Genomic DNA, 25,225 nt, shown 5'->3' with positions numbered 1-25,225 from the left:
TTGGTCGTCGGAGTTGCGAGATAAATATGTAGGAAAAAACACCCTTGTCACACGAAGTTGTGTGCATTCTGATGCTCAATTTCGAGACCTCAAGTTCTGAACTTGAGGTCTCAAAATCAAATTCGTGGAAAATTACTTATTTCTCGAAAACTATGTCACTTCAGAGGGAGCCGTTTCTCACAATGTTTTATACTACCAACCTCTCCCAATGACTTGTTACCAAGTACGGTTTTATGCTAATAATTATTTTGAGTAATACCAATAGTGTCTACTGCCTTTAACACTATTCAAGTAACTGTTGAGGCTTCGTACTGTTTTTATGAAGTATGGGAAAACAAGTGTGATGTTGAATTGAATTGGAAGAACTTTCAAGTATATGAGAATCTTTTTAAGGGGCACCAAGGCAAAGACCAGACCTGGGTATTGTACTACAAGGTTACTTCTGGGTTTTTTTTAATAGAAAAATTGCCACCATTGAATAGAAATTTGATTTGCAAGATAGTAAAGTAGCAACAAAAAAAAACCTTGGACAGTTCATTCAATCTATAAATTACAGAAAAACATTACAATCGGTTATCAAGGAATAGGTTTAGAAATCCTGTGGCCAATTTCAAGCTGACATTTAAGGAGGCGTTGAAAAGAAGAAAAAAAAATCATCCCTCAATGCCTGGGGGGTTCCAAGAGTTTTCATCAACTGCTTGACTAACGATAACAGGTGCATTCGAGGAATGGACCTAATTTCTGAAGGCAGAACAAGAAATGACATTCGGGAATGTATCCATTTTGATCAACCTTAGAAATATCAGTAAACAGTTTCTGGAAAACACATGGATCGCGCTTAAAGGGCTTGGGTCCACAGATTTAAATTAAACTTCAACAGTTTGAAGATAATGATGGGAGAAAGCTTCCTTTAAAATATATCTTGCTGAGGTGCAACATTGTTTTTGAGAAATTGGTAAAACAATGACACAACAAACAAAAATTTGTCTCAGTGAGATAAAAATAATTTTAGCAGAACATCCCGACTTATCCCAACGTATCTCGGTGGGATATGTCGGGAATCCCGGCGGGATATGTCGGGATCCCGACCACATTTTTTAAGGGGTTGATTTTACGCGACTCTCCTTATTGCTCTGTGATTTTCACTGGTTTTCTCAAAAACTTGACAACTTATAAAGCTGAAACTTCTACCACCTCTACAGGTAAATTATATTACAATCTCCATTCACAGTGAGTAGGGATTCATGTCGTGGCCCAAAACTGGACCTACAAAAAGGAATCAAAAGCTTTTAAAATGGTACAAGTATACATGTATTTCAAGATCTCCTGGGTTGGCCAAAACTTTACTCTCTGTTTTTTTCCACATGCCCTTCTATGACCTAATGCATTCCCCCAAGCCCAAGCCCCCCACCCCCTAAAATTAGTAATGCTTGAGGCCATACTAAATTTATGAATGACCTACGTTATTGTGACTGGTTCCTGACTCTGAGTCTGTACCTCACATGACATTCCCCCTGTAGCCAGACTACAGTTAATTAAATGTTACTTGTCTTTACTTAAAGGGGTTTGATACCTTTTGTAGATGATTTTTTTTTGAAAGACATGGAATCCTACTCACTGTGAATGAAGACGCACAGTATGTAGTGTAATATAGTAGATACCTACATGTAGGTACATGTAGCAGTTTCAGCTTCATTTGTCGTTTAATTTTTTTTTGAAAAAAAAAGTGAAAACCAGTGAAAAGCAATGTTCTCAGGAGAGTCGCGTAAATCCGTTATGTATCATGCTAAAAATAATTTGTCCCATGAATCGAAAATTATTTTTGTGGAATTGTTTTACTCATTTTAACAAACTGCAGCACCTCCGCAAGCAAGGGAAGCTTTCTACCATTATTATCTTTAAACCGTGAAGGAAATAATGTAAATCTGTGGACTTTTGTGTTTCGTGTCGTACAAAAAGTACCCAAACCCTTTAAACAATACTTGTAAGCATCTTTCCATGAATTGTCAAATTTTTACTTCCCCCTGACATAGTTTCCTGCAAGGTTCTCCCCAGTATTTTGAGGGGGGGGGGGGGGGGGGGCGGAGGGGGAGAGGGGATACTTATTCTATACCAAAATATTGTGCAAGTGTCCCTCAGTTTTTTCACCATGTTTATGGTTGGTTCAATTCTCAAAATGCTTTTACTTCCATTAAAAGCGAGTGATCACAAACGTACACCTTCCCTTTAAATCAAACGTTACAAACATGCGATTAATATTCACACACCTAAACTAAAACACAGCCTGGCATCACTACAGGTGTGTGGGCAGCCCCCCTCCTATTCATCATGACATTTACTACGCTCACGTTGCTTGCATTGCGATGTTCGTCCCTTGCTACACAATTGGACTTTTCGGTCAATAATTCCCTCACTCAGAAAAGGCTGTCAAGGTCCTGAGGTTTTGAAGTCAAGACAAGGAGCGAGTGGGCAGCGAGACTGACCTAAACTTCATTATGATTCTTCTAGAGCGACAATCGGGGCATAATTTATCGACGGGGACAAATTATTGTGAGGAAGTCAATTTTTGAAATCATAGCTAGTTTAGGTCATGTGTGGACAGTTTGTTTTAGCGCCAGGGACTTTCTGCAATGCTGGTGGTTCATTGAGTTGACAAAAATAAATGGAAGGGCCCAATCAGAATTGTTAATGTTACATTTTTTATACTTCGAAAATCAGTTGTTAGATGTGGGAGGAAAACTCCAACTTTGGAAAACTACAAAGATTGTTTAAAATCATCAAAACAGTTGGTACATGTAGAATGTGTCCTACTGAGCTTATTGGTTAATTTAAACAAAATGTGTGTGCTTTCAGATGCAAAATAGCAGAATTTAAAAAGGCTTCAGGCCTGAAGTCTTTTACTATTTTTAAGCAAGAAATTACATCTTTCTCAAAAACTAGGTTACTTCAGAGGGAGTTTTTTTCTCACAATGTTTTACACTATCAACAGCTCTCTCCGTTGCTCGTTACCAAGTAAGTTTTTATGCTAGTTTAGTAAACAATTAGTTTGAGTAATTACCAATAGTGTCCAGTGCCTTTAATGTCTATGGGTAACCTTTGAGGTAGATTTATAATATGTTACAAATTATGTTGAGAGATCAACAAATTTTCGAGTTAGTCTATAGTTCGATTTGTCGAGATAATCCTATTGAGGGAATTAACATACGCTCGTTAGACACTCAGTGTAATGACTCAGCACCGGTAACCATTTGATTCTCATTGACTTTTCTACCAAGGTTTCCCGGTACTCTTCACAGTCGTTTTTTTTTTTCATGCCCTCTGACTTTCCTCCGAATCAATTTCGTCATTAACGTCGTGGCGCAGGAATCTCGTTATCGGTACTCGGCAGATTGGCAACGTGTGAAGATATACGCCGAGCACGGGGAACCGGTGTACGACTCATTAAACGATGGTTATTTGCATTATTGATGAGATTGCGAGGCTGCAGCATCATGGACGGCAAGTCTTAACTTTGACGGGACGAGAAACCACAGTCATGCTTGCTTTAATTCCAATTACCGGATAGCCCTAGAAAATAAAGTTTTGTTTGTGGGGCTTTTTTATTTTAGTGTAAAATAATATGTTAAATTTAATTTGTTTATTTAAAGAGATCTTTGATTTTAAATTTGTTTTTGTAAATTTTGTATGAACTTGATATTTTGTGATCATTCAAATTATAATTGGATGAATACCTGATTTTAAAATACAGTTAATAGTTCCCCAAGCAAAGACCGTTCATTTTCGTCTGATATGGTTTGACTTTTTTTTTTTAATTCTACAGTTTTATAGGACTTGAATTAATGTACTCTCCCAATAACTAATGATTTGCCATTCCTTTTAATATGATTGTTTTTTGAAAACTAGACGATTGGAATAATATACTCATCCAAAAACCAACGATGTTCCATGATCTCTTCAGGGTATAAATATAAAATTATTTATTTGGGTTGGAAACAAAAATCTACAGTAACAGATCTGGGGCCAATTTCATAGAGCTGCTTAAGCAAAAAAATTGCTTTAAAGCACGAAAATAGCTCGCTTATTTTACACATGGTAGGCCCTACTGGCCAAAATTTCATGCCATATACATTGTTTGTGACTGGCATTTAGCTGTTGTTTACTTAGCATAACAATTGAGTGGAGTCTTGGCTGGTTATCTGATTCTACTTAGCAAGGATTTCTTTGCTTTTAAAGCACCAAATTTTCAGCTCTATGAAATTTGGCCCAGAAGAATAAGACATGTTAATAACGAGGCTCGGATTTTGACTCTTGAGTAACACATTATAATTCTTACGCAGTACGCTAACTACCCTAACTGTAAGTCATGATTACTTTACTTTACTAATTATTCTCACAAACGAGCTGGAATAATAGAAGCTGCTTCCGGGTCTGGGTAGGAAATTGGTTTGTTGTGTGCACAATGCGTACGGTCGCTTAAGTGTTCTGTTGTGGTTGTTTTGATTAGCGATTCTTCTGCATTGGTTTGTTTGCTGGGTCACCGGACCCCCCCCCCTCCTCCGGATTGACAGACATGGAAACTAACATTTGGTTTTGTCTGAGCACATTTGAACATGTGATATGTGCTTGTATATTGATAGAGCTGCATTCGCGAGACATAGTTTGTTTTTTGGAGAATTGATTCATTCTTAACTGCCCTCTGTTCCTAAATTAACTTGCCATAAAAATCTCCATGTGATATTTTCTTCTAATAAGTTGCGCATGTTTTAACAGCAGTAAAGAATGGTTTGTCAGGCCTGTATGCTTCGTTTTTGAAAGGGCAAGGGCACCAAGGCATTTTCTCCGTGGTAAAGGGCACCCTATGAGGAAATTATGAATTTCTACTGGAGCGTTTCCAGGGCACCAAGGCAATGACCAGGGGACATGGAGGAAATCGCTTATGTTGCCTCCATGAAGTATCATGCCTCAATGTTGTACCAATTTATAAGTAGCCTATGTTTCTTGAAAACCAGAGGATTGAAAAGTAATGTTGTACCATCCCTTCGTGATATTATGATTCTTGAAAACTAAAAACTAGAGGATTGAAATGAATGTGCACAGTCCCTTTAACTGAAAAGGGATATCGGTAAAGCAATCAAATTACCGCAATCTTTCCTAAATTATGTGAACCCCCGACTGTGTGAAAGGCTAACTACTACGCATTGCACTATGCAGAGCAACGTATTCTCAAAGGCCCATTCATCTACACAAGTCTCAGGTGTCGCTTGGTTTTTATATGTTTTCCTTTCCTCAAAGGTGTTAATGTCAACCTGGAATATATCGTGGGTTCGTTCTTTCATTGGAACGCAGTTATTTTATCCCCCCGAGGGATTGTGTAATTAGAGGTGATGTTATGCAGTGTTGTCGTTGTGTACTTTTGTTGTGTGCTGTGTAGAGACACATGGAGAATGAAAAATTCTTCCTCGTTGGAAAATGTACACCATTCCGGTAGTCATGGTCTTGGCCATGGTGCCCCTTTAAAAGTTTCCCCTTGGTGCCCCTTTAAAGGATTTGGGTACTTTTTCAAAATGTCCATAGATTAACATCAAACTTACAGGGTTTGAAGATAATGATAGTGGAAAGCTTCCCTTCAAATATTACTTGCTGAGGTGCTGTAGTTTTTGAGAAATGAGTAAAACAATGTTATGAAAATATGTTTGAAAATGATTAAAATAATTTTCGTCTCATGAGACAAAAATTATTATCATGACATTTCCCAAAAACTACAGCACCTCAGCAGGTAATATTTTCAGGGAAGCTTTCTACTATCATTATCTTCAAACTGTGTAAGTTTAGTGTAAATCTGTGGACATTGTGTTTTTTGTCTTACAAAAGTAACAAAGACCCTTTAAAAGACTTTAAGATTTTCCAATGGAAGTGCCCTTTGCAAAACGAAAATGGCCTTGCCCTCTCAAAGATGAAATTCCAAACGGTATATAAAAAAATATGCAACACTCATTGAGTCCAGTTATTAATTATTAATTTTCAATTAGTGATTAGCAGCAATACAATTTTGTAACATAAATTCTAATGATAGTTTTTACTAATAGATATTATTTTATGTACATGTAAGATAGCAGAAATACTGAAATATTTAACGCAATTGACGGCAAAAAGTTGAATTTCTTTTTGTTCTCTGTCCTCTGTACTATTTTGTTCAGTAGATATTAATTATTTAGAAGAAATATTTAAATATTTACTCTAATTGTCAGCAAAAAATCTAATTGGATTTTTGTTCTCTAGGCAGATTATTACTAAGGGTGCGTTCGTTTAGCATTGGGTTGCCCCGCGGTGCTCACTCTGGTGTGCCCCTGACAAGAGCTTATCGAACGATCACACTCGCCATCTCGTGGTGACATCATGCACCTCGGGTCACCCCCAAGTGACCTACTCCACAAGCAGGGCACTGGGGGCTGACCCGGGTAAGCCCCTGGAATGACGTCAAAGCTATTCGAACAGATCGCGGGCAGACTGGGGTCGACCCAGGGAAGCTAAACGCACGCACCCTATGTTAGAAGAAATACTAAAATATTTACTATAATTACTAATTACTATAAATTCTAATGGTATGTGTTTTCCCTCTCTACTCTTCTCTTTCATGACCTCATCATTCCCATCGACCTTCATGAATATTCATCAATCAGGTAAGAAACACTTCATTCCTAATCAGTAATTAATAGAAATGTTGTTTGATGTCTAATGAAGTAAATAGATAAACATAGCCGCTTTAAAAAGCAGAAAGTTTTGCTTCAAAAGTTTCTGCTAAGCGAAATTAAACAGTTAAACGGTCGCAGATGGTATGTGACATGGCATTTTGACTGGTAACCTTATTCTCGTAAGCATAGTTTTGTGTGCTTAGGCAGTAAACTGCTCCGCTTTTCCCATCACTTTTTTTTGGCTTAGTTTTAATGATTAATGTCCCTCTTTGTTCCTTTATTCTTCTACGATTGTAAAGATGTTCAGATTGTGAACTCCAACTCCATAATTATTCACTATTTGTTTTGAAGTACAAAATGTCAATGGCTAGTGCGATCAGCAACACTTAGGCACAAGAGGGCAGCATTTACATCTTCCATTCTGTGAAAGACTGACAACTCTACTTTCACCAACAGAGGTCTTCCTTTAGACACTCCATAAATATTTTGTAATTGAGCTTGCCGCTTTAGTTCAACAGAGGGGGCTGTTAACTGATTGAATTGGCAATACAACATGGCTGTCTATGGCCAGTAGAGGGCACACTTTTTAAGGTCCAGAAAAATACTGAGAAAAGAGTCCCTGCAATAAGTGGGACTATACATATACATGTACATCAAAGATTGATTGGTTACTGCAGGCGGAACATGGGTTATTTGGGCTAAAATGAAAAAACAAAACAAAAACATTCAACAATCGATAGTGACTATTGCTGTCAATGCTATTACAAGTTGCTCACCGAAATGTCACCCATATTGTAAGGATATATTTAACATTAACACGCACAATCATCTGTCGATAATCCCCCTGGGCACCCCCCTTACCCTTTTGATCAAAATAAAATGCCTTTAAAAATGGTCCCTCAAAGAAACCATCTGGACACCGCGAAGCAATATTATCCGACCGAAAAATATCTCTTCCGATCGTTTTTTTTAAATGCCAGTCCCTCTCCATCTGTTTGTCTGCATAAAAAAAAGACGAAGAATGATTTGAAGCACACTAGAATAATCATAATGCATCCATGTGCCCAACATTTCTAGCTAAACAATGTTCATTTCCTTTTGTGACACGCGAGAAGGCTCTATGTTTTTTCCCCCGAGCCAACGGGGGGACAGGACGCAAATGGATTTTGTTTGTACTTTCCAGAGTGATATGCCCCAGAGGCAAATGACGTTTGTAATGCACCCATCAAGTTATTATTACATATATAAAACAGGTAACTAGTGATTCACACTCGCAATATACTTTCTTTTTGACTGATAAAACATACTACAAATGTGAAACTTTTTACCCGTTTTTTTTCTTCTTCAAGCCGAGCATGAAATTTAACTCTGTGACAAATAAGTCCCAATTCAAGAGATGCGTATGAGAATATCATTTCATGATGTTCTTTGTACCTGAGTCTGATTTTGAATTTGTTTTGTGGTTAATTAGCCTGCAAAGTCTATGAAAGCATACACCATACATTTGAACATTTAGGTCAGCCCTCAGGCCTCAGTGCGATTGCCTCAGTGCCCCATGGTCATTGCCTTGGTGCCCCATGGTCATTGCCTTGGTGCCCCATGGTCATTGCCTTGGTGCCCCATGGTCATTGCCTTGGTGCCCCATGGTCATTGCCTTGGTGCCCCATGGTCATTGCCTTGGTGCCCCATGGTCATTGCCTTGGTGCCCCATGGTCATTGCCTTGGTGCCCCATGGTAATTGCCTTGGTGCCCCATGGTCATTGCCTTGGTGCCCCATGGTCATTGCCTTGGTGCCCCATGGTCATTACCTTGGTGCCCCATGGTCATTGCCTTGGTGCCCCATGGTCATTGCCTTGGTGCCCTTAAAATGCTCACAGTAGAAATGTTCAATTTCTTTATGGTGACCTCTTCCAATCCAAGTAGAAAATATCTTGGTGCCCTTGCCCCATTTAAAAAAAACGAAGCATACAGGCCTGAGCCCTCGCTCTCAATAACATGTTCCGACTTCTTTCCAAGGGCCAAATATTGTGCATGATTTTATCTCCCTTTAAATTTTCTACATTTAAATTCCTTGTATTAAATTCCATGTAGACATCACTTCCAGTGGCCCTTTGGCCTTTTGTTGGGCGATTTTTCATTATACAAAAATGGGAAGGAAAACAAGCTATTAAAACAGAGTTCGATGGGCACTCGCAGCAAATACAAAAAGTCATTTGAAAAGCTGATGACTGATTGCCCACTCTTGTTAATGTTTTTTCGGGTGAAAAATTATCCAAACCATAATTACTTCGAATGGGATCCTCTCTCAGAATAGTTACTACTATCAACAGCCTCAGTGCTTCTGACCAAGTCAGTTTTTATGGTCGTTAATCTTTGGAGTACAAGAAAAAAAATCCTTGTTCTTAAAAGAGACTGGACACCTTTGGTATAATTTTGATCAAGAACCTGTGTTCTCACTTTGTGTATACAAATATGTGCATAACATAACGAATCTGTGAAAATTTGGACTCAATTGGTCGTCGAAGTTGCAAGAGAGTGATGAAAGAAAAAACGCCCTTGTTGCACAAAATGTGTGTGCTTTTAGATGCGTAATAAAAGGAAGTATTTTATTACGTGAGTGAAAAATTACCTCCATTACCTCCATCTCCATTGCTTTTACCAAGTAAAGTTTCTATGCTAAAAATTATTTTGAGTATTACCAATAGTGTCCAGTGCCTTTGTGAAAAACATCCTTGTCCTTTAAAAAAAGTAATTCAGTTTTCTGTTTGATAACTTCCATTCCATCCTCCTATATTTTGCCTTTAGGGGTCGATCTCTTAACCAAGACAAGATCTCATTTTAACTGATCAACCTCATTCTAATCCCGGTAAATCTTGGTCTGTACTCTGGTACATCTCGTCTCCCACCCCCCTAGGCCTGTATGCCTCTGAAAGGGCAAGGTCAAAAGGAATTTCTCCTTGGTAAAGGGCACCCTATGAAGAAATTGTAAATTTTTACTGTAGAGCATTTCAAAGGCACTAAGGCAATGACCAGGGGGCATGGAGGCAATCACCTTTGTCGCTCCACGAAGTACCAGGCCTGCCCCCCACCCCACCCATTAAGCAGAGTGACCCGAAACTCGTCCCCACCCGCTATACCTTTGAGGTCACGCCGCTACCAATCTCGGTCAGTAATGGCTTCTTGACATATCAATCTATTATAGTATCACAACTCTGATTTATATTGTGGGTGAAAAAGGACGGTCTGCTAAAGAATCCACACATCGATTTTACGATATAATCAATCCCTCGCTGTGTATTGACAGAGCTGCGACATGCAATCCACAGGCAAATCGGATGGGATATGAACCTATGACCTTTAAGTTGCTAGAACAGATGTCTTGTCACTAAACCACCAAGCTAGCCCGGTGGCGATACGCAGCTCGAATTGTTAGCGTAGCAGGTATCGCAACTATTTAATTGATCATTATTTTGCATCGGCGATAAAGAATATGTTTTTTTTTTTACCCTTACGCAAGACTTATTCAAAGATTCGTCTTAAAGGGGTTGTTAAGGTTTTATTCTATTTCTGATTTAACAAACAAGGTCACTAGGCTATAAATAAATTCCCAAAAGGCCCAGAAGTGGCTGCAATAGAGTGTGAAAGGATCTCACCCCGGCCGTAAATGTTCCTTTAATTGATCAACAAAAAAGAAAGACCTCTTCTACTCACCCGCAATCCAGTCAAGGAACTAATCATCGGATAGTCGGTCGTTGTTGCTGTGCATCTCGCCCTGTGAGCTCCCTAATGCAATAGTCTGAAGCGTTTTTCATTAGTTAACGTAATTCCAGTGACCGGAGTTTGTTTCTCGCGGGACTCATAATTCTCGGGCAGGGTGCGGGAAAAAAGAAAATGAGTTTTTTTTATATCCGAGAACCGTCGTTGCCTGGCTCTGTTTTTAAAGTTGTTTGGAGACGGCTGGTACTCTGTTGTTGCTGGCGGGCATGGCTTAGATATTGGGTGTTGTGCCAGCAACCGCTGTTCGGGACTCGTGGAAAACAGTTCTTTATTAGATAAAGTTTGGGGGGAAATTGGCACGTGCTCATCGTGCGTACCGACGTCGCGTGGGTCTTGCGGTGCGGGGTGTTATAACTTAACGATTTAGTGGATCGGGTAATGAAGTTAGGAAAGTCTTGCAGTTCTTGGGGGGCCGTGGTTGGAATTTGGAAATGTTCTATAGTCTGGTGTGGGTATGCAAGAGCCACGTACATATGTGATTAGGCACTGATGTGATATGGTAACTGCTTGTAGACTAATTACACTAGGGAGTTGCTTAGTGGAGCTTCTTTATCTTATTTATTTCACCTCTCAGTGTCTAGTATCAATTTAAAGGGAGTGAACGGAGTTGGCTTTTACGAAGAGTACTGTGACATTTTCTTTTAAGAAGTCCAACCGTTTTTTGTCGAGAAATCAACGTTTATCATAATGTATGCTACTGTACATCGTTGGTTTGTGGAAGAGTACATTCATTCCAATCCTCTAGTTTACAGGCATGCAACTTTTTAGCTGATCGGCTGATTTCCACTTTTTCTTTTCAAAACAGTGCCGTAGAAAACTGAAAAACACTGTACAAAAGTTAAGTGTGATTGGACATTTCCTCTTTTTGTTTGCGATTAGAAAGTGGCATGTTTACAAGAAACATCCATATAAATGGATGGTACATCCTTTGGTGTTTAGAAGAGTGCATCCATTCTTATCCTGTACTTTATCAGACGCAGCAAAAGATGATACAAGTGTAGACATCACTTTTTCAAGAAACAAACACAAGAGAGGAGTAATATTTGATGTGGACAGTCTTTACTTTTAAAAGGCACCGGGTACTTTTGGTAACTGCTCATAATAATTGTTAGCGTAAAAACTTACTTGTTAGCGATCAATGGAGAGATGTTGATAGTATAAATCATTGTGAGAAACGGCTCCCTCTGAAGTATTAAACGTTGTTTTCGAGAAAGAAGTTATTTCTCACTAAAATATTTGAACTTGATGTCAAGACCTCAGAATTTGATTTTGAGGTCTCGAATTCAAGCATATGAAAGCACACAACTACGTGTGACAAGGGTTTTTTTCTTCCATTATTATCTCGCAACTTCGACCTCCAATTGAGTTCAAATTTTCACAGGTTTGTTATTTTGTGTAAATGTTGAGATACACCAAGTGAGAAGACTGGTCTTTGACAATTACCAATAGTGTTCAGTGTCTTTAAGAAGAGTATCCATTCTTATCCGCTACTTTATAAGACACAACGAAAGTGGTTTAAATACAAATGTAGACATAACCTTTTCAAGAAACAAACAACGGAGATGAGGAATATTTGATGTGAACAGTCCTGACTTTGAAGGCGGACAAAAACAATCAAGCTGACATTATATTGTAATGATATTGGGAGGGTCCTGGGGAATCTTCTACCTCGACTGACATTTACAGTTTTTTAAAAGTATTTTGAAACATCCACTTGGTGGAACTCAGGGAAATAAAAAAGAAATAAGAAACCTTGTTTTAAGATCAAGATATATTCTCATTGCCTCTTCTCGCCCTTGGCGTTAATTTTTTCATTTTTATATATATATTGTTGTTTCTCTATCGGGCCGTTTTCTCTCTGGGAACAGAAAATGGTCAAGAAGCGATGGCAATATCAAGATGCTCCATCTATGTTTTCCAGCTCTCTATTCATTTCAGACAGCCGCCAGCGTTTGCGTACAAAGCGCTGTGATCTTGCTGCTCACCCCCAGGGGTCACATGGACCGTGGCGCTGTATTGTTATTAAAAATTGTTTGGATGAATTTTGTTATTGCCCGAGTTTTTGAAGATGGCCGGGGGAGCAGAGCTCGAAACTGAACGCTGTTTTGATTTCTTTTTACTTTAAGATGCGCATTCTATTCTGGCTCATTAGTTTGTTAGAGTGATTTTTTAAAACTTATGTTTGTTTATTTATTTTAGATGAAAAATATAATTAGGTGTTGCAGACTACTTACCAACCAAAAAGGACCTGTGGTATAAATGCGAAAAAAAAAATGGAAAACAATGAATGCTTTGACATTTTGAAGGCTAAAAAAACGCCACGCCAACTAACCCTGCCAGTCTTTTAGTTTAGATGTTGTTTGAGTCCTGGTGTTGACACAGTGTGTCGTAGCCGAGCCGTGAAACGAACTACGAACTGTACTCAAGCTCTGGTGTTTCTGATCAGCAGAGTGTGGGTTCGAGTCACGGTCTTGACACTTGTGTCCTTAAGCAACACACTCGACCATAATTGCATTGTCCTTTCAAATACACGTAGGACCTAAACTTTTAGGTCTCATGTGTTGTGTAATACACGCTAAACAACCTAGTATACTGTGTCTAACCAGGGCCCAATTTCATAACGCTGCTTAACGGTAAGCAAATTTGCGTGCTTACTGTAGCAGAAAAATTTGCTTTTAGGCTTTAGTGTACATATTTCACAGGTTAGCAGAAAAATTGGGCGGCCATTATATTGCGTGTTTATCGTGGATTTACATTGTGACGTCATTTATTTTCGAGCGGTAAGCACCGGAAGGTTAGCATGCCATTTCGTGTGCTTAGGATTAGCAGCGCTATGAAATAGAAATTGCACAGTAAGCACAAAATCGGCAGCTAAGCAGCGCTATGAATTTGGGCCCTGGTATGGTTTGCTAAAGATAGCGCCACAGCTTCTAAACCATTACATGATGCTATTGCTATGTAAACATGTGGGTCTTATTATTTAAACAAAGTTCCGTGTACGGAGTGTACATGTACCTTGCCAGTACTTGTAGAAAAAAAAAAAAACACGCGCTTTGAAGCGCCCTCGCCCTCGGGCTTGATCAAGCGCTGTATAAGAACTGCATATTTATTAGTATTATTATTAATATTATTAATTTGCGATGGACATGGTGAGTCTTCTTAATACTCATCTCAGTAATCCAACACCCAGAAGGGTCAGATACCTCCATCCAGGGTCAACCATGGAGGAAGAGAATAGCACCCAGAAGGGTCAGATACCTCCATCCAGGGTCAACCATGGGGGAAGAAAAAAGCACCCAGAAGGGTCAGATACCTCCATCCAGGGTCAACCATGGGGGAAGAAAATAGCACCCAGAAGGGTCAGATACCTCCATCCAGGGTCAACCATGGGGGAAGAAAATAGCACCCAGAAGGGTCAGATACCTCCATCCAGGGTCAACCATGGGGGAAGAAAATAGCACCCAGAAGGGTCAGATACCTCCATCCAGGGTCAACCATGGGGGAAGCAAATAGCACCCAGAAGGGTCAGATACCTCCATCCAGGGTCAACCATGGGGGAAGAAAATAGATCTATTTTCTTCCTCTGGGTCAACCAAGCCCAGGCATAGTACTCTGCTCAATTCTTGTTTCACTTTTTTTGTAAAAAAAAAAAACAGTTTTTTTTTTCACATAAAAAAAAACTGTTTGGCCGTCCTGCCTTGTTGTCCCCCCTCCCCCAAAAAAAAATTCCGCCAGACACAATTTTAAAGACAACTGGCTGGATTTGTTTTTGGAAGAAAACAAATAAAAATAGTCTGAGATCGTTAAAATGTATTATTTTTTTTATGAAGAAAAAAATAAGGAACTGGGCGGGGTGTTAAACATGTTTTTTTTTATTTGGCCTAATTGGGTTTTACAAATTAATTTGAAAGCTGATGGGGAAAGTTGCATCATCAGACATTATGATTTGTCCTTAATCACCTCAAGGGGTTCCTATCCTTCAATGAAAATATAATTTCACTTTTAGTATTTTAACAAATCTGATGAGTTGTTATGGAAGGGTCAGAGGAGAGCAATTGTATTTCTGTATGAGAGGGGAAGAATTTGTCTAGAGTATGGGGATGTTTTGTTGTTGTTGTTGTTATTGTTGTGATTGTTGTTATTGTTGTGATTGTTGTTATTGTTGTTGTTGATTGTACAATGTACTTCTGTAAAAGAGAGAAAGAGTATAGGTATAGAGTATGGAGACGTTTTGTTGTTGTTGTTATTGTTGTTATTGTTGCCCGAGTTAGCCCACACTACTACATGTAGGTCATACATGTAGTACGCTTCTCATACATTGGAGGTACATGTATAGTGGAGGGTTGCAAATTTTCCCTGGAATCTCCCAGGGTTTTATTTCCTGGGGATTAGGCTATTCTAAAAGTATTGTGCAAAATGGCAGGGTTTTGCAGTGGGGACCGAGCCTTGGGTGCCTGTTGCGATGATCTGCTTCTGTTCAATGATGATATCTGATGCTATGATACTCAGTCCTGGGGCTGCCATATACAAAAAGGAGAATCATTTATTGTACATGTTCTGCGCGGAGCAGTGAAAGAAATATCGATAAAATATATTGATCGTCCAGCATCATGATCTAGTTGAGAAGTCTCTGAAAATATTTGACGTTCGTGTAGATCCACCGATTAATGATATTGCTACATGTATGCCGCTTTCTTTAAATAAGGTGCTAAAAATAAGAATTAATATTTAGTCCTTTCAACCTACAAACACTATATGTTAATTACATTGGAATTCCTCTGATTCAAAGTGCCACTTAACAAACTCTAATTAATATTCACAAGAGCTTGCTACTCATGAATATGCATGATAACTTAGTCTATACCTAATATATACATAATTTGATAACACAATGGGATTGTTGTAATATTCATAACAACACGCCGCTCATGAAATATGCACGAGCAGCTCATGAAATATTCAAGACTAGAGCCTGACTCTTTATATAGCTACACTGCAAGCCCTAACCTAATTTTCTTTATTGGCAAAATTGGTCTGCGGCAATATTAAAAACAACATGGTTACTCCTGACTCTATAAATAGAATACTCCAATTTGAGGTACTTTACACCATTTTATCATTTTTGAGATGTTGTCATTTAAGAAACTACAACCCTCAGTCTATTCATGACATTTAAAGCACTTATAAATATGCATGAGAGTGTATTTATAAATGAACTGAATTACTAAATAGTCCGAACTTTATTTGCAAACATTCTGTTTCCAAAATTGGATTGTTCTCAAACAGACGTAAAGTGCAGCCCTCATAAATATTCATAAGGAACAAGTCACTCGTGGGTATGGAGGGGCCTGGCTCTATAAATAGCTGAGTGCTTGCCTTATTTACACACATTCTATTCTATTGATATAATTGGATTGTTCACTAACTGACATTCAAAAGCCAAATCCTCATAAATATTCATCAGACCAAGTTAGTGTTGAATATGCATGAGCCTGGCTTAACCCAATTAAATGAGTGACAAATTAGATTTGCTCAAACCAAATATTCATAAAACCTAAGTTATGTTGAATATGCATGAGAGCCTGTCTTAACCCAATTAAATGAGTGATGAATTAGATTTTCTCAAACCAAAGTTTAAAAGCATTCCAATCGTAAATATTCATTTGGTAACTGCAAGCAATCTGCATTTTAGTCTCGCTTCTCTAACAGCTAAATAGCTTAGCCATAACCTAATTATTGAAAGACTCAAATTTTAAAAGCATAACCTTAAAATAAATATTAGATAAAAAAAACAAGCCTTTTTGTGAAATAAAGCATTATTTTTATATAACCTAATTTTCATTTCAACATATTGGATTCGCTCAAACCGAATGGTTGTATTTCATCTGTAGTATTAATAACAAGCCAATCAAATCGACTTACATTTTATTGACAGAATCGGATTGCTCAAAAAAAAACATTTCTAAAAGCGCAGACCTCATTTCAATTCATAAAAAAAACTGCTCTACATTTTGGTTCCAGTTTTAATCTATAAATAGCGGCCTAGATAGATTTTGCATCAGTGACCCATATTTTGTATATTTTGTATAAAATGTGGGGACTGTTATCAATATCATTTCATTGGAATCACTCCCAAGTTTTGCAGGACACCGGAACGCTAAGCATAAGCTATGTAGATGGAGGACTGTTAAAGCCATTGGACCCTTTCGGTAAACGGTATTTTCCAAGGCCCACACTTCGTGTACCACAACTTCTATATAAAATAACAAACCTGTGGGAATTTAGGCTCAATCGGTCATCGGAGTCGGGAGAAAGTAACGGGAAAACCCACCCTTGTTTCCACACGTTTCGCCGTGTCATGACATGTGTTTAAAATAAATCCGTAATTCTCGCTATCGAGAATTGATATTGTTTTACTGTTTTCTCAAAAAGTAAAGCATTTCATGGACTATTATTTCAAGAGAAGTCTTTCACCACTACCTTCTGTAAACCGTGTAAGTTATTTGTAAATCTGTGAACTTTTTTTTCCTTTTCTGTACCGAAAGGGTCCAATGGCTTTAAAGAAACACGTTGCCTTGGATCGGACGAGTTGGTCTATGAAAAGCATATGAAACAGTTTGTTATAAAATGCATATTGTCAGAAAGATGTTTTAAACGTAGAATATAATGATCCACACAAGTATTACTCAAAATTGTACGGGTTTTCATTTTACGTCGCGAACTAACATGGCCGACCGTGTTTGTCGACGAGGTAAAACAAAAACCACGTAAATAAATGGAACATGGTTCATAGATGATGGCTGGGGGGAAAAAAAAGAAAGAAAAAAAGTCTACTGCGTGACATTTTACGCTTGGTTTAGCGGAGGAGTAAACCTCTCCGAACAGACAACGGACAAGTAATTTATGCCATGATTGGGTTTTGTAGTGGATGAAATAACAAAAGGCCAGGACGTCAATGCGTTGAAACAACAGACTCTGGAGTGTTGTTTTTGTTGGATGCTCCTGATGTATGTTTTGTGGCAATAAGGACTTGTCCTTTTTTTTTTAAAATACGCTTTAGGCGAGCATTTGTGTTAACAATAACGTCTGGATTTGTTTCTATTCGCTCGTCACTTTCTTTACCTCCTAAAACTGTTTCTGTATCATGATAAGGTTACAGTATATTGCAGGGGCGATAAGCAAAGAGAAAAGGAAAAACCACACCAAAACATGTTTAGCGTCCTACCATTTTGAAGAAAGGAAAACTAGGGGGTCCTTTTCCCCCTGTTTCTCCCCTCCCTCCACAATTTGGTCGCCCAATACATTTTTTTATTTAGACAACCTGTTGGCCTATTTAAAAAAAAGGGGGGCGCCCTCTAAAAAGGAAGCAGGCGTGGATTCTAAACATATTTTGTTTCCATTTGGCCTAAAATGTTGTCAATACAGTATGGTGAAATTTTTGTTGTTATTAGGTCTTGGTGATTGCTATCCGAATCCGATACATTGTAGACTCGATGTGGAACTGTGTTTTGTTGTCTGTCGAGCGATCATGTTGTGAAGCCTCTCAGATGAATAATTTAACAAACTTTATTGTACAAGTAATATTGTTAGGTGCTCGTGTTTTCTGGAATTGACTCCCGCGCTTGACGCACCATGTACCAGAGCATAGCGTGGGTTCCCCCCCCCCCCACCCCCTGTTTTTAATTGTGTGAAACATTTCACTGTAATATAATTGTTGTCTATTTTTTCAGTGGGACTGGATTCAAATCTAATTTTCTCTGGTTGATTTTGAAACGTTGCATTATTTTCGTCTCTTTGCTTTGCATCCGACTCCGTTCCGGCATACCTCTTTTGTTCGCTCATTGGTATAATTTTAAATTGTCTATTTGTGGAAATTTAAATCCAATATTTCCATTCCATGTGTGTTTTTTACACCGCTGCCATGGCAACATGGTGAATTATTTGTGCAAAGTTCATTTTAAACAATGAATTTAAACATCGCTTGAAGTGTTTACTCGAACCAAAAAAAAAAAAGAAAAAAAAAACCCTAATTATATTAAATCAATTAATAAATTGAGTTAAATTTTATAAAAAAGGAGAGAAATACACCTGTACATGTATGTTTGGTAACCATTCTTAAAAATAATGACAATAAAACTCTTACTTAATATGTCCATCAATTAAAAACTTTTATTGTGTGTAGTTAGCAGCTTTCGATTTTATTCAGCATTTTTGAGAATCATTTCACTTCGAACTAATGTGGTAACAACTTATGTGGTAACAGAAAAATGTATCAGTTTTTAAATGTTATCCCCCCCCCCCCAATTATAATTTGAGAAAAGTTACTGTGTATTCCAATCACAGAGAATTCCTCGAGGTGGACATACATGTACATGTACATGTAACCGGTGAACTCTCTGGATTTTCCAGTGATATTTCAAAAATACTACCACCTTTTTTTTTAAACGAGGTTGTCACTGGTTAAATTTATTGTAAAGCAGCAAAATTATTTATTCAGCTCAAACTCTCTAGAATTTAGCAATCACAAAATTACATTTAAAAACAATACAAAGAAGATACAGAAGTATACACATACAAATGTATAGGCTACACAAAGCAGAAATCAAACTAGTTAATATTGAAAGCACGAACAGCATAAGGATAAAAAACTATCTGTAAACCGCTTAAACGGTTCAAAAATAAAAGGCGCACACAAAAGTTAATGGCCTGATGTTTTTGACCCTAGCAGAGTCTTTCTTGAAGGCTTGAAAGAAGAAGAAAAAAACCACAAAAAAAAAAACCATGAAAAGGGTATGAAAGGTATAAAGTTCTTTAAGGAGTTTAATTACACAGATAAGTCACTCAGCCACTTTGAGATCACTCTAAATGTACTCCAGACAACACCCCCACAATTCCACACCCACAATTCCGTCTTGAAGCTATCTGGTGTTCATTTCAAACCACTGAAAAATATAAAAAGCACAATAGACAGTTTTAATCGGCTCCGAGGGTCCCTTACATTGATGTTGAAATGATCGTAAAAAAAAAAAATAATAAAAAATAAAAAAATTATAATAATAATAATAGTCAATGGTCTGATGTTTCGACCCTGCAGTGGAGTCTTTCTCGAAAGGCTAAAATGATTGTCAGTTTATCGATGAGAATAATTGATATAGCGAGTGTGAGAGCGCGCACGGCAACTTTATGATTGGGATCACATTCTGTGCTTGAGGTTTTTTTCACTAGCAAATCCACAAATGTCGCTTTCTTCTCTGAAATACGTAGGTCGCAATGTTCGCCCCTGAAAAGAGGACAGGGAAAAAAAAAAAAAAAAAAAGTGTAATCATATTCCTTCGTCCATAATGAAAAAACATTTTGCATTTCTAGAAGACTGCCTAGGCGTTTATAATCCACAGGATTATTAGTACGACAACGGCTTCCCCACGGGTGTTTACTGAGCGTGCTCAGAGTGTGACTGACTCCTGGCGGGCGGCGGGCACCAGGAGTAGCTCCTCTACACGGTCTACCAGCCACACTACGTCTTTCTCCCCCCCCCCCCCACGACAAGCGCACACGTGATTGTCAAGATATACAGGGTTGTTAGTATGTTATTACTCGGCTATATGTAATAAAACTACATAGGCTGTGAACTGTATACATTGCATGTAGTACACACACACACACTACACGCACGCACACTGGCTGGATGTGCTCAGGCATCCTTACCTACTCAAGTGTGGGTACCAACCGGAACATACAGAGTACCGGGTGTCAAGATATTTGGTAATTAATGCCGGAATGTTTCCAGGTCTGGACCATCTGTGCTTGATGTATCGTCGATGGTTATTTAACGGACAGTGCAGTTTGTGTCGCACCATAAGGGATCACGATTAACAGTTGGTCCGCTCTCGGAAGACAGGATGCCTGGAATGCTGTCTCCATCTCGGTGTCCGTGGACAATTTCACCTCGATGTGGTTATATTTCTATTGAGAGATTGAATTAGCGGAGTTGGTATCTCTCTCTGTTGCTAATAATGGCAGCGGGTCTTAAGTGATTACTAATACGACATCAGCTACATGTTTTGTATAAGTCTACTTGACGTTTTTGCACTGCAGACAGTTGTTGTGGATTCTTCTTCCACGATCACATCGTGCTGGTGAAACTGTCAAGGGTGTTTTGTTTGTTCGGTGGATTGATATTTCGACACTCTTTTCAGAAAGATATAAAGGAACGTTATCTTTGTCCAATATTTTGAAATACATTTTTTCTGCGTCTCAAATACCGTTTCCAGAAAAACATTCAGTCTTCTTTAAGGCTTGTCTATTTCTTCGGATTTTTATACCATTGCGTTGGAGAACATCGTTCAGCAATAAATAGGGTTACCAGCTGATCAATCAGCATTGTTAAACACGTTTTCATCGGTGACCAGTTGCACCCATTCCTAAAAAGTGCCAGTGTAAGACCAGCTCATTGAACTCTGAAGTTGAAAAGTGAAACAAGCATCATCTTGAAAGCATCTCAAGAATTTCGTGGTTTCGGACTTTCCTGAAACAGAGACCAAGTGTACATGTAACTGCCTGGTAACTGGAACTTACTGGAAAAAAAACCCACTGTATCTGAAAAAAATGTACACGTGTGCCTATTTTTTTAACTTACAAATTCTAAGAGTCAATTGTTAATTTTGTTTTAGAATTGTGGAGGCAGCCAAATTGTTCACAAGTTAAGGATCTTTACAGGGGAGTACAAAAACATCAATACTCATTCGTAAGAAAAAAAGAAAAGAAAATACATCCAGGGATTGATGCTGTACAATGTAGGTGTGTTCAATTCTGTGGAATGACGCAAGAGTTGATTTAGTGGCCAGCTACTGTAGAAGTGATTCCAGGCATCGTCTTTTTAAAGAAAATTCATTGCACTTGGATTATTATTCCACGGGATGTTGATATACAGTCTACCAGTAAACCATTAATCACTGTAGACTCGGAAGATACGAAGAATCTTGGCGAAACGCGAAACTTGGCAGCCGCTATTTTTTTCTTCAAAGCTGTGTCCTGGCCGAAGAATGTGTGGGTCAGAAGAAATTAGGTGAGGCGAATTCCTTAAGGAAAGCTGGGAATATTTGTGCTCCGTTATCAGTTTGAAATGCTGGTTGTATTTAAGACGTGATGCAGCGAGGACATCGTTGACTTCGCTGGATTATATAGCTGGTTTGAGATTGTCGCATGAAGCTTTATGTGTCTGTGGGTTTCTTTTTACAACGTTGGGAAATTTTGACAAGTGCAAGCACCTCACATCAGTTCAAACGCAACACTTACACATGTTCCGTCACCGGACGGACGAGAAGGACCCAATAACTGTGGAATTGCAGTGTTGCGTTGCTTGAAAGAATAATATCCAACCACACACACACAGTCGGAGAGTGTTATGGTAACCAGTTGTGAGGCATCCCAGCAAAGTAATCCAAAACCTGATTTAGGTTTTTGAAATCCCGGGCATTAACTCTAGCCGGCCGAGGAATATCTCTCGGAAGAAAACATACTGCACCAATTAGGATCTTAAAATAAAAAGACACCTGGTTGTTCAGCAGCCTCATCTTCTAATATGACGCAACCTTCCTGGTTCTGTAATCCTCGATAAAGAGGTTGCTTTCACTTTAGACAATTGCAGACTGGATAAATCTGTCTCCAATTCGGGATTCTCTATGAGCCGCAAGTGCATGGTTTTGAAATCTTAGCGTCAGCATGGTTTGAATTTATCAAAGCAGGTGACTTACAAAAATCCAAGCAAGATTTAGAGTTTCTGTTCTGAAGTTTTTTGAGGACATTTTCTGCTCTGGAGAATTTTTCTGTTCTGAGGACATCTTTTGGTCGACAGACAGTTCCTTTGGTAGTTTTCCAATCACATGATTTGTAAAAGTACATTGTTTGCGTCGATGCATTTGTAAGCAATCACATGGGTGTGCTTTTTGCAATTTATAGACAAAAGCAAAATAAACATTCAAACAAAACTGAGACGTCACAAGTTAAACTTTTCTCAAATAAAAGTTGACCCATCTTTGGAATATAACTGTCATCTTTGGAATATATGTTCAGTGAGGAGGCTTCATCAAGAAATAACTTTGTACTTTTTGTCACGAAAATCTTCAAAATTCAGTGAGTGAAGGCAGATTTAAAACGCGGTAACAATATCAGTCGATGCCCGTGGTTTGACAGGAATTACTCCGCTAGCGAAAAGCACTCTGCAGCATCCAGCAAAGCTTGATGGATGGTCTATCGAACGAAAGCATACATTAAACATTAAACATTAAAAAAAGGGGAACGATAAAAAAATACCCACTCTGTATCATTTGGATTTTTTTATAATTCGTTCAAGAGGGATGGAAATGGACTGCTAAGACCATCATCATCCTGAATTACCCCAGAGTTTATTGCCGATTCGTGGAGACAAACAACGATTGATCAACGACAGCGTAGAGTGGTCTTAATCGTGAGCACCGAACATCGGGGGCTTTGACATCCGAGCGGTGCAAATCAGACGAGTTTTTCTAAATTTGTTGAGCAAATGGTGACTGGCGTGAGGTTTCAACACTCTAGATTGAATTAAAGTGGGGATTATATTTTTTGTCGTCGTCGTCGTCGGGAGGATACATTTTTTTATTTGGACGAGATGAACAGTCGGCTGGCAGATTTGAAGGCGAAGCATGGTCGGCAGAAAGGTCAAAGGTGAACCGACAAAATGTCAACTTGCGCCGCTGGCAGAGTTAGGGTAAGAGACCTTTATTTTCTGTGGATTTATCGAGAATTTTTTTAAAAGTTACTTTTGTTTCTGTAGAATGTGGTCTTTATTGTGAAATAGTTTATTGCCAAAGTAATTGATGCCCACATTTTTAAAATGCCATTTATTAATCATTTACTTGTTTATAATTACTGAACATTCATTTTTTTTTTTTACAATTAATTATTCTGAATTACCCTGATGTGCTAAATGTTTGTATACAGATGTTCATCATTGTTCCTGATTTAAAGGCACTGGACACCTTTGGTAATTGTCAAAGACCAGTCTTCTCACTTGGTGTATCTCAACATAAATGTATGCATTTATAAAAATAAAAAACCTGTGAAAATTTTGACTCAATTGACTCCAGTCAAAAACCCTTGTTGCACTACTTAGTGTGCTTTCAGATGCATAATAAAACGCTTCAGACCCGAAGTCATTTATTATTTGAGTGAGAAATTACCTCTTTCTCAAAAACTATGTTACTTCAGAGGGAGATGTTTCTCACAATGGTTTATAACAGCTCTCCATCACTCATTACCAAGTAAGTTTTTTGTGCTGACAATAAATATTTTGAGTATTTACCAAGTTTCCCAGTGCCTTTAATGGAATGTAGAATGCAATACATGCACTGTTAATTAAGGCACAGAACCACCCTCCTTGTTATTGTTAAAAAAATAAATAAATAAATAAAAACGTTTCCAACCTCTCACTCAGCGATCATAGAATTCCGACACAATACCCAGACCCTCCGACTACGCCAATCCCGACTAGCTCGAAAAAGAAAGAAAGAGAACACCCTGTCCTTGCATAATTGAAAATCGTTACGGCCGACTAACGACGTCCCAGCCTCTCGTTAACTACTTACAAAGGAAACATCTTGTTGTTTCATAAAACTGTAAGGTTGCAAACCAGAATCCCTCGTAGACAATAATTAAATATAGGGTCCTCCTATTCTTCTTCTATGGATCAATATATTGATAGCGGTGTTTTGTTGTTGTAGTTGGGAGGTCAGTCGTTTGATTGGGGGGGGGGGGGCGGTTGGAATGGCTGCACGATCGGCTGATGTTACAAGGTAGTCTCCTAAGCAGAATGGTTGAAACAGAGCAGGTAAATCGTTGATGTGAGGTGGTCCTCTGTGGTAGAGAAGCGCAGGGTTCAGTCCAGGGATGGGAATAGTTCAGATCTACATCTGAATTCAGATTTTTTTTATTAGGATGTTGGCCTTGTGAAGAAAATCAGCACAGGAAGTGTTTTTGTGTTTTGTAGTGTATTGGGAGGTCGGTCAGTTGAGGGGGGGGGGGGGGATGGCTGTACGATCAGCTGATGTTACAATGCAGTCTCCCAAGCAAAATGATTGAAACAGAGCGGGTAAATTGTTGATGTGAAGTGGTTCTATTCGGTAGGGTCAGTCCAGGATGGGAATCGTTTAGACTTCTATCTGAGTTTAGACTTTTTATGTTAGCCTGGTGAAGAAAATCTGCCCAGGCCTCGAAATAAACCATGGCACCCAAAGCCATTGCCTTCAGATACTGTGTTTCTGCTGTGGTGCCCTCTGCAAAGTTTCCTTACAAAAATGAGATTTTCCTCATCGGAGTGCCCCTTACCAGTGGAAAATTGCTGTGCCCCTTTCAAGTGTTCAAGAACGAAATTCAAGGGGTGTTTAAAACCTCAGAACCTAGCACAGGCTGCAGGTTAGACTATGGAATGGAAACCTGCTATAAAGAACAGTGGGGTTAGATCTAGGTAGGTCTGTATGTCTCTGCACAACTTTTTTCTCTCAAAGTATTGACCCATCATTTCACCTGACAGCATCATCAGAAAAATCTTGAATGCGCCATACTGGTGGGCAATTTCACTGTGCGTTTTCATATATAACTCAGATGTGCAGAGTATGCTGTGCGTTATGCAGTGAGGTGCGCATTTTATGCAACGCGGCGTTAATACATGAAAACCTAACTGCCCACCAACATGGTGAGCGTGGTATCAGTCGCCGCGTGTG

The sequence above is a fragment of the Asterias rubens genome, chromosome 22 (genome assembly GCF_902459465.1).
Source record: "Asterias rubens chromosome 22, eAstRub1.3, whole genome shotgun sequence".
Lineage (NCBI taxonomy): Eukaryota > Metazoa > Echinodermata > Asteroidea > Forcipulatida > Asteriidae > Asterias > Asterias rubens.
The sequence above is the reverse complement of the archived record's forward strand: the minus strand, read 5'-3'. Positions refer to the sequence as shown.